General features: G+C 35.3%; 1 pseudogene; it reads right to left on the bottom strand.

Annotated features, from left to right (window-relative positions):
* Window positions 1-1,088: 1,088 nt before the first annotated feature.
* On the bottom strand, window positions 1,089-2,602 carry LOC146914982 (uncharacterized; annotated as a pseudogene).
* Window positions 2,603-14,953: the final 12,351 nt, after the last annotated feature.

Raw genomic sequence — 14,953 nt, 5'->3', positions numbered from 1 at the left:
CCTTGTCGGTTTTAACCTTTCAGGATAAACATCATTTTTTTTATCATTTTTTTATACATGTCTCTAACTTTTGCATGGACCGCCCTTTTGGGTTTTCAGTCCATCGAGACGCTCTTTTTTGCCTAAGCCGCCTTTTCAGGTTTGCGACTTATCGAGCTCTTCATTTTAACAAAGTATTTCTTGACTGCATTGGCATTCATAGGATATATAAGTTCATCACTATCCTTTGTAATTAGGCATTCATTGCCCCTGGAATCAGGTAACACATTTTTAGCACAAAGCCACTTTCTTGACATTCACGGGGACGAGCCTTCTTTGTCGAATACTTGCTTTATCCTTTTGATATAACTGTCCATGGCGCATGGCAATAACACTTTTAAACTCAATCAAGCTTAGCTTTCATTGGAATTTCCGTTGACAGAACTTTGACCTCCACGTAGGGCACTTATATTGTATACTGAGGGATGGTGGGGGGGTGCCCCTGTTAAAATGTGCACTTGAAGTGCAATATCCCTGCAAGACAAAGGGTAGCATCTCGTGCCAGTCTTTGTACATGAAAGTCCTCTTCTGGACAATCTTTCTTGATATTTGCAGCTTCGATGGCCAAGATGCCCCAGTAGGCGAGAAATCTCATGGGAAACTTCTTCATCAACCTCCTCTTCAGCCTCGGATACAAGGAACTCAAAATCGAGAGAGAGTATAGGGTTTAAGTGTTCAACGGGTTTATTAATGCATGAATTGATTATTGATATAAACATTATGATTATGCAGATATGTGGAAATTATTAAAGAAAAAGAAATTTTTTGGTTTTTTGTATTACCATTTTTCCAGAAAAAAGCACAAAATAAAAACAAAGTCGGGATCAAAGCGACTTTTTAATTAATGATGAAAATACATAAAGTAAAAAGGCTTAAACAAATTCACTCTCGCCTAGGGTGGGACGAAAGGATTTTTTTTTTGAAAAACATAAAGCAACAAACAAATATATTAATTGCACAAATGAGTAGTAGAAATAAACATCAGCAAAGACCCAATTGCAGCTAAAACATTCCATGTGACATCATAAGGTTCCAAATTCGATAGCGGATTAACTTGCACATTCAAATTCAAACTCTTCAAAAGGTATGAGGTTTTTTCGGATCAGCTTCTGAACTATCTTCTGAAATGCAAAACATTGTTCAATATCGTTACCTACTGCCCCTTGATGGAAGGCACAAAAGAGATCAGCTCTATACCCTGCTCGCAATATTGTTGGTACTGAAAGAGGTGCCTTGGTGTGGATCAAATTCCTTTCAAGCAACCTTGGGAACAAATCTGCATACTTCATAGAAATGGGATCAATCTGAGTTCTTGGAGCCGTTTGTCGAGGTTGTTGTTGATATTGCTGGAACTGGGGTTGATAACCCGAACTTTGAACAGCATTTGGGACAGGCATAACAGCGCAACAGGGTGATAAGCCAAATACTGTTGTTGAGGCTGACTTTCTACCACACTCATTTCCTGGTCTTCCTCTTCTGAACCATCAGTGGGAACAACTTCTTTGATTAAAAGTCCTTTTCGGACCCAATCTTCAATACGCATGCCTGCGGTCATCATATCCGCAAAATTGCCAGATGCACTTACAAGCATATGCTCAAAATAGAACGGATCCAGAGTTTCCAGGAAAACCTCAGTCAACTCTTTCTCTTCCAGAGGTGGACGGACTTGTTCGGCGAAATCTCTCCAACGTTGGGCATAAGCTTTGAAAGATTCATTATCATTCTGGGTCATGGCCTGCAGTTCCTTTCTTTCTGGGGCCAAGTGCAAGTTGTAGTTATATCGCTGGACGAAAGCCTCACACAAATCACTGAAAATTTTGATATCAACCTTGTTTAGACCCATATACCATATCAGTGTGGCACCAGTCAAACTATCTTGGAAACAGTGGATAAGGAGTTCATCATTACCTATTTGAGCAGACATTTTTCTCACGTACATTACCAAATGAAGCTCAGGGCAAGTGTTCCCTTTGTACTTCTCAAAATCAAGGACCTTGAATTTGGGTGGTATCACGACATTGGGAACCAAGCAAAGATCATAAGCATTTTTCCCAAACAGTTCTTTCCCATGAAGAGCTTTCAATTCCAACTGTATTTTGTCAAACTTTTCTTCCAGTTCAGCTATCCGGTCGTATGCAACCACATTTTCTGAGTGATATATTAGCCCATGGCCCTGCTGAATAGTATGAATCAACGGTGATGAGTAAGTCATAGCAGCTTGAGGGAACGAAGAGCCTGATTGAGGGATAGGCATTGTCTGTTGCACAAAAGGAGCTTGAACCTTAAAGACACCGGGACAGAATACTTCACCAGAACTTAAAGGTGAACTCCAGAGATAACCTTCAAGCATAGCATGTTTAGGAGTGCTAGCAAACACTGTTGAAATCGGGGTAGTGGAAACAACCGTCTGAGCTTGAGTGCTGCCAACTGGAAGAGATAATGGCTGACTCTGTGCAACCGTCATCAAAGATACTAAGTTCCTCAAAATCTCATTTTCGGCCCGGAGGGTTGTCACCTCTTCATGAAGCTTGTGGTTCTCTTGTTCAAGTTCAAGATGATCCATTCTGATTTGCTCGAGCGTTTGTAGATGCGAGTTGACTGATGGATTGACCTTTTGTAGACAGAGGCAAAGTATGAGACACAGACTAGAAACTATTTATGCAAAAATATACAATTTTTTTTTTATCGAAGGACTTGTTAAGGTGAATTGTAAACATCACAGATGAACATGGTTTCACTTGAAAATTGTAAAGATATTGCAATTGGTTCTATTTTTCAAAAGATAAGAACGAAATCAAGGACAAAGTTCTTTAACAAAAGCAAAAACTTAGTTAAGATTTTTTTTTTTTGAAATTGTATTGCTTGATGTTCATTCTTACAAGGTCTATTCCTTTGATGTTTACAAATAACTTGGCTAAGTCCTTCAATATTTGATGGAAAAAATATTCACGAATGGATGCATGTATGCATGATTATGCATGAAAACCATGATGAGGTTTAAGGTATACAATGTTGGAGCTTAGGGATAACAACGCCATTTGGTAAGGACTAAGGCTTCCATTTGCACTTGTAACAAGGGTTCTACCAAGGTTCCCAAAGTTTTCAACCACTTCCGAATATTTGTTAGGTGACGAGAGTACTCTCGTTCCAACAATATTTGTAGGTTAGTCTCGTTTGGGTGTAGTATCGCGTGTCAACCAATACGAGAGTACTCTCGACTAGCCACCGCATTATGTCCTAAAAGGCCAAGATGGGTTAAAGGTGAATAAAGGTTCTCAACTTCGACGGTCACTTGAAAGTAACATGCCATACGCGAGTACTCACGTCGACAAAAGTATACCTCCAAGATCACTCCGTTGAGTGGGTTATCGCATGTACCAATACCGAAGAGTACTCTTGGCATGGAAACTATGATTATACCCGATCCTATCTTAATTTCCCTCAAGCTCCGGTATAGAGCTTATCTCACCACTCACGTAACAAGGTAAAAATATTTACAAAGTATAAACAAATAATAAAGCACAAAAATAAAGGAAGAAAGGTGGGTTTAACCCGCGTAGGATTTAAGTCCCCGGTGAAGTCGCCAATTTGTAGTCGATGATTTTCGGGTGTCAATCCATTAATTGGTTTTGAACCTTCAATCTTTGGACTTCTCGATCTTTATTCGTGGGAAGGGAAAAGATGAGTCAAAAACCCTTATTAAAGATTCTGGATCCGGGGTTGGTTTCGATAGAGGAAGGTGTTAAGCACCCCTAACGACCACGGTACTCCGTGGGAACCTCTTTCCTAACTTTATCTTGTGCTAAATTATTTTTATTATTTGAAATCTTTATTGCTTAAAATCTAAGTGAAAGAATGGAGGGAGAAGAAGTATGATTTTGTTGTTTTTTATTTGATTTGGAAGGATAAAATCCGTTGCCTACATACCCTTAAAGAAAAGGGATCAAAACCCAATGTAGTTCATTCTCAAAAATATTTTTGTGGGTTAGGTTGATTTTAATTTGTTTTTGAAAATGGTTTTAAGAAGGGTTGCGAGACCTCAAGGTATAGAAGAATAAAATGGTGTGAAGTTGTTCAATTTTAATTAAGAAATTTAGTCTAAGTTCAATTAAGGTTCATTAGAAATTTGATTAAGAAAATAAAGGAAAAACCTCTTGGATTTGGATCCAAGGTTTATGAAGAAAATAAATTGACTTTTTGCTTATTTAATTTTTTTTTTTGAGATAAAAAGATTTTTCTAAACTAATCGGTAAGCTAGCGTAACGACGTGGAAAAAAAATAAAGCGAGCGTAAAGCGATAAATAAAGTGGTGTTGTGTCGGTGCTTGTGTCGGTGTGTGCAATTACTACATTATTACATGCCCTTCCTAGATACATTCTAAGAGAAATTAAAATGCGTAAAAATAAATTACATCAATACCTAAAATACACACTAATATCATGGAATTTAAATAAATTGCAAGAATAAAGAAAATGCATGAGATCAAATTAGAATTTAAAGCAATCATAACATGACAAGATAATAAGAAACTTAAAAGCATCACATACTAGAATAAATCACCAAATAGAATGCATGATATTAAGAGTTTTAAAGCAATGCATGAAGTAAAACAAAATTAACAAGAAAAATTATGGAAGAAAACACCTAAAATGCATGAGATAATATTCTAAAAATATTAAAGCAAAAATAAAAATCAGGGAGATTAAAGCATTAAAATGCATGAAACATAATTAATTGAAAGAAAATTAAAAAGAAATGCATGAATTGTTTTTTGAAAGAGTTATAAAAAATGAGTAAAAATAAATGCTGGAGGGGGATTCAGTAAGCATATAGGGGTGTACAGCAAGCAAAAGTATAGAGAAATTAAACAAAACAGTTGGGCTTAACAAAACAGGACGGTTTGGGTTACTGGGTCCTGGACGGGTCGAACCGGCCAAAACGAAGCAAGTCATGGGTTTGGCTTAGGTAGGAATGATCTGGACCGTCTGATGAATCCAGAGGTCCAGAAACAATCACTGTAAAACATCATCACAGCCACAAGATCAATCAAATGGTTCTTATAAAACAGATAAAATAAACACTAAAACCAGGAACAAAATGATAGTAAAGCAGGGACCGTCAGATCTACGATCTGACTGTTGAAATGAAAGGCACGCAGTACACCACTAGGGAAGAAACACGCACAAATGAACAACAGGAACATCCTCGGCCGTTAGATCTCAGATCTAATGGCCTAGCCTGAGAGTTCAGTGCTGATGAACACAACATGTGCAACATAGGATAAAAATAAAAAAAGACATAGTATAAAACCAAAACACAAGAAGAAAACCTCATTCACCTATTCTCTTTCTCTCTCTAACGAAAATTTCTCTGACTTCTCTTTACAAGAACAGTCCGCCGGAGAAGAAGAGTATGCGGTGGTCGGAACCGCTCTGACGCGGTGGTCGGCCGAAGAGCCGCCGGGTCGGAGCATTTTTTTTAAAATTTTTTTGAAATATTTTTATACCGACGGCTTCCTCTTCTCCTTCTCTACTCGATTTCAACCTCAAAAATTACCAAAAATCCACATATAGTCATAGATCTACGATTTACCAAATGGTTTTTTCACAAACAACTTTTACAAAAAAGAACAACATGAAAACGTGATGAAACCAAATAGATCGGAAGAGTATGCAGAACATTACCTCTGTTCAGATTGGAGACAGTTAAATCGCGACGGAAAACTTCGATTACTTGTGTGTTGCTACTGATTTGAGTCCGGTTTGCTTCAGATTCAACCGCTGCTTCCTTCTTGTTCGTGTTTCCGTGAATTCCTTGCTTACGATTCTGGTTTCGTTGTTGTTGTTGAAGGCAGATTCGAACAATAGGACAAAAATAGTGTGAGAATGAACAAGTTCGAATTTGTGTTGATATTCGGTTTGAAGTTTAAATCGGTTTTTTGTGAACCCACCATGTTGGAAATGGTTGTATGAAGATATCGAATCTGTTGTTAATGATTCACATGATTTGGAAAAAAAAATAGTTGAGAATATGTTGTTTATGATGGATGAATATTCATCTCTGTTCTTGATGTTCTTGAGGAAATTCTATGAAAAAAGGTGTTTGATCCTATGAGTTGAGAGATTTGAATTTTTTAGGGTTTTTGGAAAAGTTAGTGCGGCTGGTACTACTCTGTCAGACCTGGGTCAGTGTCATAAATGTTGTATTTATACTGATAGAAAATAGGGTTTGCAGATGAATTCAGATGATGTGTCCCTTTCACTGGACGAAAATACCTTTACTTGATTCAGACTGGACTCTAAGGACAAAGGGACTATAAAAAGGACCTAAAAGAAATTAATACGTTTGAACTTTAAAACAAAACAAAAGAAACCTTTTTAAAAAAAAAATTGAAAGAAACGTGACAAAAGAAAAACAACGATAATAAAAAAAGAAACAACTAAATAAAACAAATAAAATAAAAAGGAAACTAAATAAAGAGAATTAATAATAATAAAGATAAAATAAATGAATTAATAAAAAGGTAAACTTGTCCCTTTCGGAAACCAAAAAAAAGAGGTACTTTAAAATATCTCTCTGCCGAAAATTCCGTCTGAAATGACGAAATTACTCGGCGTTTAAATACGAATAAAAACTTAAAAACAAAGAAAAGTGGTCAAAATTTGGGGTATGACAGTATTAGAAGGGTATTTTGGCCATTTTGAGAGTAGGGGTAATTTTGTAATTTTGCTGAGGATTATTTTTAGTACTTAGTAAGAGTGGTTATTTTACTAAGTGCTAGGGTGTTGTAGTAATTTATTTTAATTATCGGAGATTTACCGTTGGTGTTACATTTTACCGTTAAGAGAGTAGTAACATTTGTGGGTTAAAATAGAAATGGGTTAGACCCATTAAGGTGTGGTGAGTTAAGCCTAATTAGGTGAACCTATATAAGCTCTAGTTGGTAGAGGAAATGGGATTTTGCCAACATTTTCATTTTCAATTGAGAAGAGATAGAGATAGAGATAGAGAGAAGACAATGGTTTGGAGAGGATATCTAGAGAAGGCTATAGGGAGGTCAAACTTCAAGGATTGGAGCTAAAGTGAAGCCTTAGTGTTGATTGTGAAGAATTGAGGTAAGGGGTTCTGCCCTAATACTTTGCATAATTGTGGTTAAGTGCTTAATTTGATTTTTGGTTGTAGAATTTCGTGCTTAATTTTGTTGACATGATTATGTACATGAATTGAATGTTAATTGTGTTGTTGTTGTTGAATTTGTATGTCAAAATGGGTAGATATGAACATGATATGTTTTTGTATGAAATTGATGATGAATGAAGTTGTGGTTGTTGAATTGTTGATGAATTCATGTTCAAATGTTGTTGTTGTTGTTTTAACATGTGTTGTTGATGAATTGATGCATCGGGTATCATGAATTGATGAATTGGTGATGAGAATTGTTGTTGTTGTTGAAAGTTGTGGAAGTTTGGTGATTTGATGAATTTTGTTGTGTTGATGTTTTAATCTCAAAACTTGGGTATGTTTAAATGTTTTGAATGTTATATGACCTATAAACACCTTTGGGATTAAGTTTTGGGGTTTGTAATTATCAAAATTGGGATTTTTGGGTGAAAATGGGTCGAAACTCGAAAGTTTAATTTTCTGAACCAGTTCAGAAGCGGAACCAGTTCAGAAGCGGAACCGGTTCAGAAGCTGAACCGGTTCAGAAGCTGACCCGGTTCAGAATCTGAACCGGTTCAGAAGCTGAACCGGTTCAGAAGCTGAACCCGTTCAGAAGCTGATCCTGTTCAGTCAGCACGTCTCTTCTGTGTTCTTGCGTCTTTTTCTCACATTTCTGTTTTGATTTGGCTTTTGGCGTACACATGAAAGTTGTAGATAATTTTGTTAGCTTTCCAGAGGCTTTGGTTTGACTTGAAAATGATTTTTGGTTTGTGAGTTATGAGGAAAATACTCCAAGGAGGTCTTAGAGAAATTTTACGAAAATTCCGCATAACTATTTCTAAGTCAACCCAAACTTTATGAAATGTTTCTTAACTTCAAACTTATGTTCTCTAAGTTCATTTAAGGTGTTTAATGGTATTTAAACTATGGTGTGATGGATCTTGTAACGCCCTCCTTTTTATTTAATTATTTTAATTAGTTTTAGAATATATTTATATAATGTATATGAGGGATATATGATTTGTTGAGATTATATGTCTTTTTATAATTTAGTTAATATATTTTGTTGAGTGATATTTTGTTATGTTATATGTTGGTATTTACTAGCATAATAAATTTGTCAATTGTTATAGATATATATTTGTTATTTGGTGTATTATTATATATTTAGTAGAGAAATATTATTTATTAGAATATAAGGATTATTAGTGTGAGTGGATTTGGGGGTTAGAATAGAAAGAAGAATAAGTTGTTGGGCCTAAATAGATTTGGGAAGAATATTTTAGTATTATAAATAGAGAAGCTTAGGTTGGAAAGAGTTTACCGTAAACCGCTTTTTGGAAAAGAGAAGAACAAGAAAGAAGAGAAGAGAAGAGAAAAGTCAAGAGAAGAGGAGAATACCTTAGGAAAGAAGAACGATGCTGCTGATCCAGGAATTAATCTAAGGTGAGGGTGAGACTATCTTGCATTAATATTAAGTTGTTAAATCATTAGATTACATCTAACAAGTTGGGGAGAGTTTGTGAGATTAAGAGGATTAGGGTTTATGAGCGATTTTGAGGACTAGATGATTAAGAACTGTAGAATTGAGGAGAGAATCATGAACAGACCTTAGATATCTCATAGGAATGTTATTAGAAGTAGTTTGATGGTTAGAAACATGAGAAAAGATGAAAAGTTGAGATATTTAGGATTCTGCCTGAGCCTACTGTCGTCGCTGGCCACTGAGAGCAGAATCGCTCGCCATTGCGAGCTAACCCAATGAACACGCCATTGCGAGCAGAATCGCTCGCCACTGCGAGTAGCCCAGATGCTCGCCACTGCGAGCAGAACACTCGCCATTGCGAGCAACCCAGAAACGCTCGCCACTGCGAGCAAGAGCACTCGCCATTGCGAGTAATGCTGTTAGTTGCCCAAATTCGTTTTGCTTGCGATCCTTTCGCACGTGTAGTAATGAGTGATCCTAGAATTAAGAATGAGAGTTGTTTAGACTGATTAAAGCTGCACATAAGCCTGAGTTAGAGGATTGTGATTATTAGCAAAGAAGTATTGGTTTATAAGTATTATTTATGATGTTTTATGATGTTAAGTTGATATGATTCATTTCTTATTGATGATATGATATTCAAGCACTGTTATATGCTGCATTTGTTGTTGTTTGTTGCTGTTGAACCTTTGATTAATGTTATAAGTAAAGTGACGTTGTTATAAATACATTAAGTGAATACTTGTGATGTTTTAAGTTAATGTGATGCATTCATTGATGATAATATGTTGTGAACCGTCCATATGCTGTCTATGTTGCTGTTGAATTCTAGTGAAGTTGTATAAGTCGGTCTAAGTTGTAATTATCCAAGAAGTTGTCCACATTAATGGAATTATGAGAGATGTTCATAAAGTTGTCTAAGTTGTAGAAAGTTGAATCCATTGCATACTCATATAAGTTGGTTGAGGGCTTGATGCCCTGGAATGCTTAGTCATTCACACGATGGGTGAGGGCTTGATGCCCTGGAGCTTTTGCTCACTATGTCGGGGGCTTGATGCCCTGAAGAGCCTATTTACGCTCATATAAGTTGGTTGGGAGCTTGATGCTCTGTATTGGTACCAAATGCATTTGCATATCAAGAGGTTTTTGAGATGATTTAAGATGTTAAGATGTCAAGTTGTCGAGTTGTCAAGTTGTTTGGATGTCAAGATGTCACGTTGGTAAGTTATTAATGAAGTGCTATGATGAATGAAGACGAATGATTATGACGTTTATGTTGATGATTGATTATGATGTTGTATAAATATGACGATATGTGATGTTTTATGAATATATTTATGACGATACATGATAACGTTGTGTTTGTACTTAGGATGCTATAAGTTTATGTTTATAATTATGTGGATATATATGGAGTTGATTACGAATTTGATTATGAAGTTGTTTTCGGTAATGCTATGTTTTGATAACGATACTTATGTGAATTACATGTTGATGCTTATAATTAATATTGATGCTATGTGATGATGGTTGGTGACTATTATCTGATGTTATATGATGATGTTTAAGATTAGTAATTGATGATATATGAAGATGTTTATGATTAGTGTTATGATAGTTTATGACTAATGTAGGAAGATTAATGATACTAGTTAAGGAAGTTTAAGTTGTTAGATATGATTAATGAGTTATAAGATGTTTAAGTTGTTGAATGTGCTTTATATGATTTATATGTTTAATATTTTTGTTTGAGAAATCTCACCCCTCTGCTTGGAAATGTTGCTCTTCGTATGGGTAACTTGCAGGTAATCAAGATTAGCTGCAGTCGTGGGTGGCTATCTCTCACTGTGTCCTTAGGTGCTCTGATACGTAACGGGATGGGGATTATGATTCTATTTTTCTGTTCCTTTACGTATTGCTTTTTAAGTTAAGAATTATTATTGAACTAAGATTTATGAAACTTTTATGACGAGGCCTGCGTGCCGAGACTATTTCTATTGTTAAACTAAATCCGCTGCGAAGTTTCTTTAAATATTATGTTGCTGAATTTTGAAGGATAAATACTTATTTATTCCATTTTATGATTTTAAGAAGTGTAGCATTCCGTTTAAGTTGTTAAACTCTGATTTATATGAAATTTTTACGTTGGGAAAACGGGGTGTTACAATTGGTATCAGAGCAGGTCAGTCCGTCCGGCCAAGTAGATGAGACGTTGTGTCGTGTCGTCATGTTTTCTAGTTAGTAGTTAGGTTTTTTTATGTGATCATGTTTAACTGACTAACTTGATGTGGTTTTTGTGTTTTGTTTGAAGAAGTAATGACTAAATTTATTTTCTATTGTACTTGAATTTCGAGGACGAAATTCTTTTAAGTTGGGGAGAGTTGTAACGCCCTCCTTTTTATTTAATTATTGTAATTAGTTTTAGAATATATTTATATATTTATATGATGTATATGAGGGATATATGATTTGTTGAGATTAGATGTCTTTTTATAATTTAGTTAATATATTTTGTTGAGTGATATTTTGTTATGTTATATGTTGGTATTTACTAGCATAATAAATTTGTTAATTGTTATAGATATATATTTGTTATTTGGTGTATTATTATATATTTAGTAGAGAAATATTATTTATTAGAATATAAGGATTATTAGTGTGAGTGGATTTGGGGGTTAGAATAGAAAGAAGAATAAGTTGTTGGGCCTAAATAGATTTGGGAAGAATATTTTAGTATTATAAATAGAGAAGCTTAGGTTGGAAAGAGTTTACCTTAAACCGCTTCTTGGAAAAGAGGAGAACAAGAAAGAAGAGAAGAGAAGAGAAAAGTCAAGAGAAGAGGAGAATACCTTAGGAAAGAAGAACGATGCTGCTGATCCAGGAATTAATCTAAGGTGAGAGTGAGACTATCTTGCATTAATATTAAGTTGTTAAATCATTAGATTACATCTAACAAGTTGGGGAGAGTTTGTGAGATTAAGAGGATTAGGGTTTATGAGCGATTTTGAGGATTAGATGATGAAGAACTATAGAATTGAGGAGAGAATCATGAACAGACCTTAGATATCTCATAGGAATGTTATTAGAAGTAGTTCGATGGTTAGAAACATGAGAAAAGATGAAAAGTTGAGATATTAAGGATTCTGCCTGAGCCTACTGTCATCGCTCGCCACTGAGAGCAGAATCGCTCGCCATTGCGAGCTAACCCAATGAACACGCCACTGCGAGCAGAATCGCTCGCCACTGCGCGTAGCCCAGATGCTCGCCACTGCGAGCAGAACACTCGCCATTGCGAGAAACCCAGAAACGCTCGCCACTGCGAGCAAGAGCACTCGCCATTGCGAGTAATGTTGTTAGTTACCCAAATTCGTTTTGCTTGCGATCCTTTCGCACGTGTAGTAATGAGTGATCCTAGAATTAAGAATGAGAGTTGTTTAGACTGATTAAAGCTGCACAAAAGCCTGAGTTAGAGGATTGTGATTATTAGCAAAGAAGTATTGGTTTATAAGTATTATTTATGATGTTTTATGATGTTAAGTTGATATGATTCATTTCTTATTGATGATATGATATTCAAGCACTGTTATATGCTGCATTTGTTGTTGTTTGTTGCTGTTGAACCTTTGATTAATGTTATAAGTAAAGTGACGTTGTTATAAATACATTAAGTGAATACTTGTGATATTTTAAGTTAATGTGATGCATTCATTGATGATAATATGTTGTGAGCCGTCCATATGCTGTCTATGTTGCTGTTGAATTCTAGTGAAGTTGTATAAGTCGGTCTAAGTTGTAATTATCCAAGAAGTGGTCCACATTAATGGAATTATGAGAGATGTTCATAAAGTTGTCTAAGTTGTAGAAAGTTGAATCCATTGCATACTCATATAAGTTGGTTGAGGGCTTGATGCCCTGGAATGCTTAGTCATTCACACGATGGGTGAGGGCTTGATGCCCTGGAGCTTTTGCTCACTATGTCGGGGGCTTGATGCCCTGAAGAGCCTATTTACGCTCATATAAGTTGGTTGGGAGCTTGATGCTCTGTATTGGTACCAAATGCATTTGCATATCAAGAGGTTTTTGAGATGATTTAAGATGTTAAGATGTCAAGTTGTCGAGTTGTCAAGTTGTTAGGATGTCAAGATGTCACGTTGATAAGTTATTAATGAAGTGCTATGATGAATGAAGACGAATGATTATGACGTTTATGTTGATGATTGATTATGATGTTGTATAAATATGACGATATGTGATGTTTTATGAATATATTTATGACGATACATGATAACGTTGTGTTTGTACTTAGGATGCTATAAGTTTATGTTTATAATTATGTGGATATATATGGAGTTGATTACGAATTTGATTATGAAGTTGTTTTCGGTAATGCTATGTTTTGATAATGATACTTATGTGAATTACATGTTGATGCTTATAATTAATATTGATGCTATGTGATGATGGTTGGTGACTATTATTTGATGTTATATGATGATGTTTAAGATTAGTAATTGATGATATATGAAGATGTTTATGATTAGTGTTATGATAGTTTATGACTAATGTAGGAAGATTAATGATACTAGTTAAGGAAGTTTAAGTTGTTAGATATGATTAATGAGTTATAAGATGTTTAAGTTGTTGAATGTGCTTTATATGATTTATATGTTTAATATTTTTGTTTGAGAAATCTCACCCCTCTGCTTGGAAATGTTGCTCTTCGTATGGGTAACTTGCATGTAATCAAGATTAGCTGCAGTCGTGGGTGGCTATCTCTCACTGTGTCCTTAGGTGCTCTGATACGTAACGGGATGGGGATTTTGATTCTATTTTTCTGTTCCTTTACGTATTGCTTTTTAAGTTAAGAATTATTATTGAACTAAGATTTATGAAACTTTTATGATGAGGCCTGCGTGCTGAGACTATTTCTATTGTTAAACTAAATCCGCTGCGAAGTTTCTTTAAATATTATGTTGCTGAATTTTGAAGGATAAATACTTATTTAATCCATTTTATGATTTTAAGAAGTGTAGCATTCCGTTTAAGTTGTTAAACTCTGATTTATATGAAATTTTTACGTTGGGAAAACGGGGTGTTACAATTGGTATCAGAGCAGGTCAGTCCGTCCGGCCAAGTAGATGAGACGTTGTGTCGTGTCATCATGTTTTATAGTTAGTAGTTAAGTTTTTTTTATGTGATCATGTTTAACTGACTAACTTGATGTGGTTTTTGTGTTTTGTTTGAAGAAGTAATGACTAAATTTATTTTCTATTGTACTTGAATTTCGAGGACGAAATTCTTTTAAGTTGGGGAGAGTTGTAACGCCCTCCTTTTTATTTAATTATTTTAATTAGTTTTAGAATATATTTATATATTTATATGATGTATATGAGGGATATATGATTTGTTGAGATTAGATGTCTTTTTATAATTTAGTTAATATATTTTGTTGAGTGATATTTTGTTATGTTATATGTTGGTATTTACTAGCATAATAAATTTGTTAATTGTTATAGATATATATTTGTTATTTGGTGTATTATTATATATTTAGTAGAGAAATATTATTTATTAGAATATAAGGATTATTAGTGTGAGTGGATTTGGGGGTTAGAATAGAAAGAAGAATAAGTTGTTGGGCCTAAATAGATTTGGGAAGAATATTTTAGTATTATAAATAGAGAAGCTTAGGTTGGAAAGAGTTTACCTTAAACCGCTTTTTGGAAAAGAGGAGAACAAGAAAGAAGAGAAGAGAAGAGAGAAGTCAAGAGAAGAGGAGAATACCTTAGGAAAGAAGAACGATGCTGCTGATCCAGGAATTAATCTAAGGTGAGGGTGAGACTATCTTGCATTAATATTAAGTTGTTAAATCATTAGATCACATCTAACAAGTTGGGGAGAGTTTGTGAGATTAAGAGGATTAGGGTTTATGAGCGATTTTGAGGATTAGATGATGAAGAAATTTAGAATTGAGGAGAGAATCATGAACAGACCTTAGATATCTCATAGGAATGTTATTAGAAGTAGTTTGATGGTTAGAAACATGAGAATAGATGAAAAGTTAAGATTTTTAGGATTCTACCCGAGCCTACTGTCATCGCTCGCCACTGCGAGCAGAATCGCTCGCCATTGCGAGCTAACCCAATGAACTCGCCACTGCGAGCAGAATCGCTCGCCACTGCGAGTAGCCCAGATGCTCGCCACTGCGAGCAGAACACTCGCCATTGCGAGCAACCCAGAAACGCTCGCCACTGCGAGCAAGAGCAC

Source organism: Medicago sativa, chromosome 6, assembly GCF_051527215.1.
Source record: "Medicago sativa cultivar Bolivia chromosome 6, Bolivia_mono, whole genome shotgun sequence".
NCBI classification, from domain to species: domain Eukaryota; kingdom Viridiplantae; phylum Streptophyta; class Magnoliopsida; order Fabales; family Fabaceae; genus Medicago; species Medicago sativa.
This window is presented reverse-complemented; position numbering and strand designations above follow the sequence as displayed.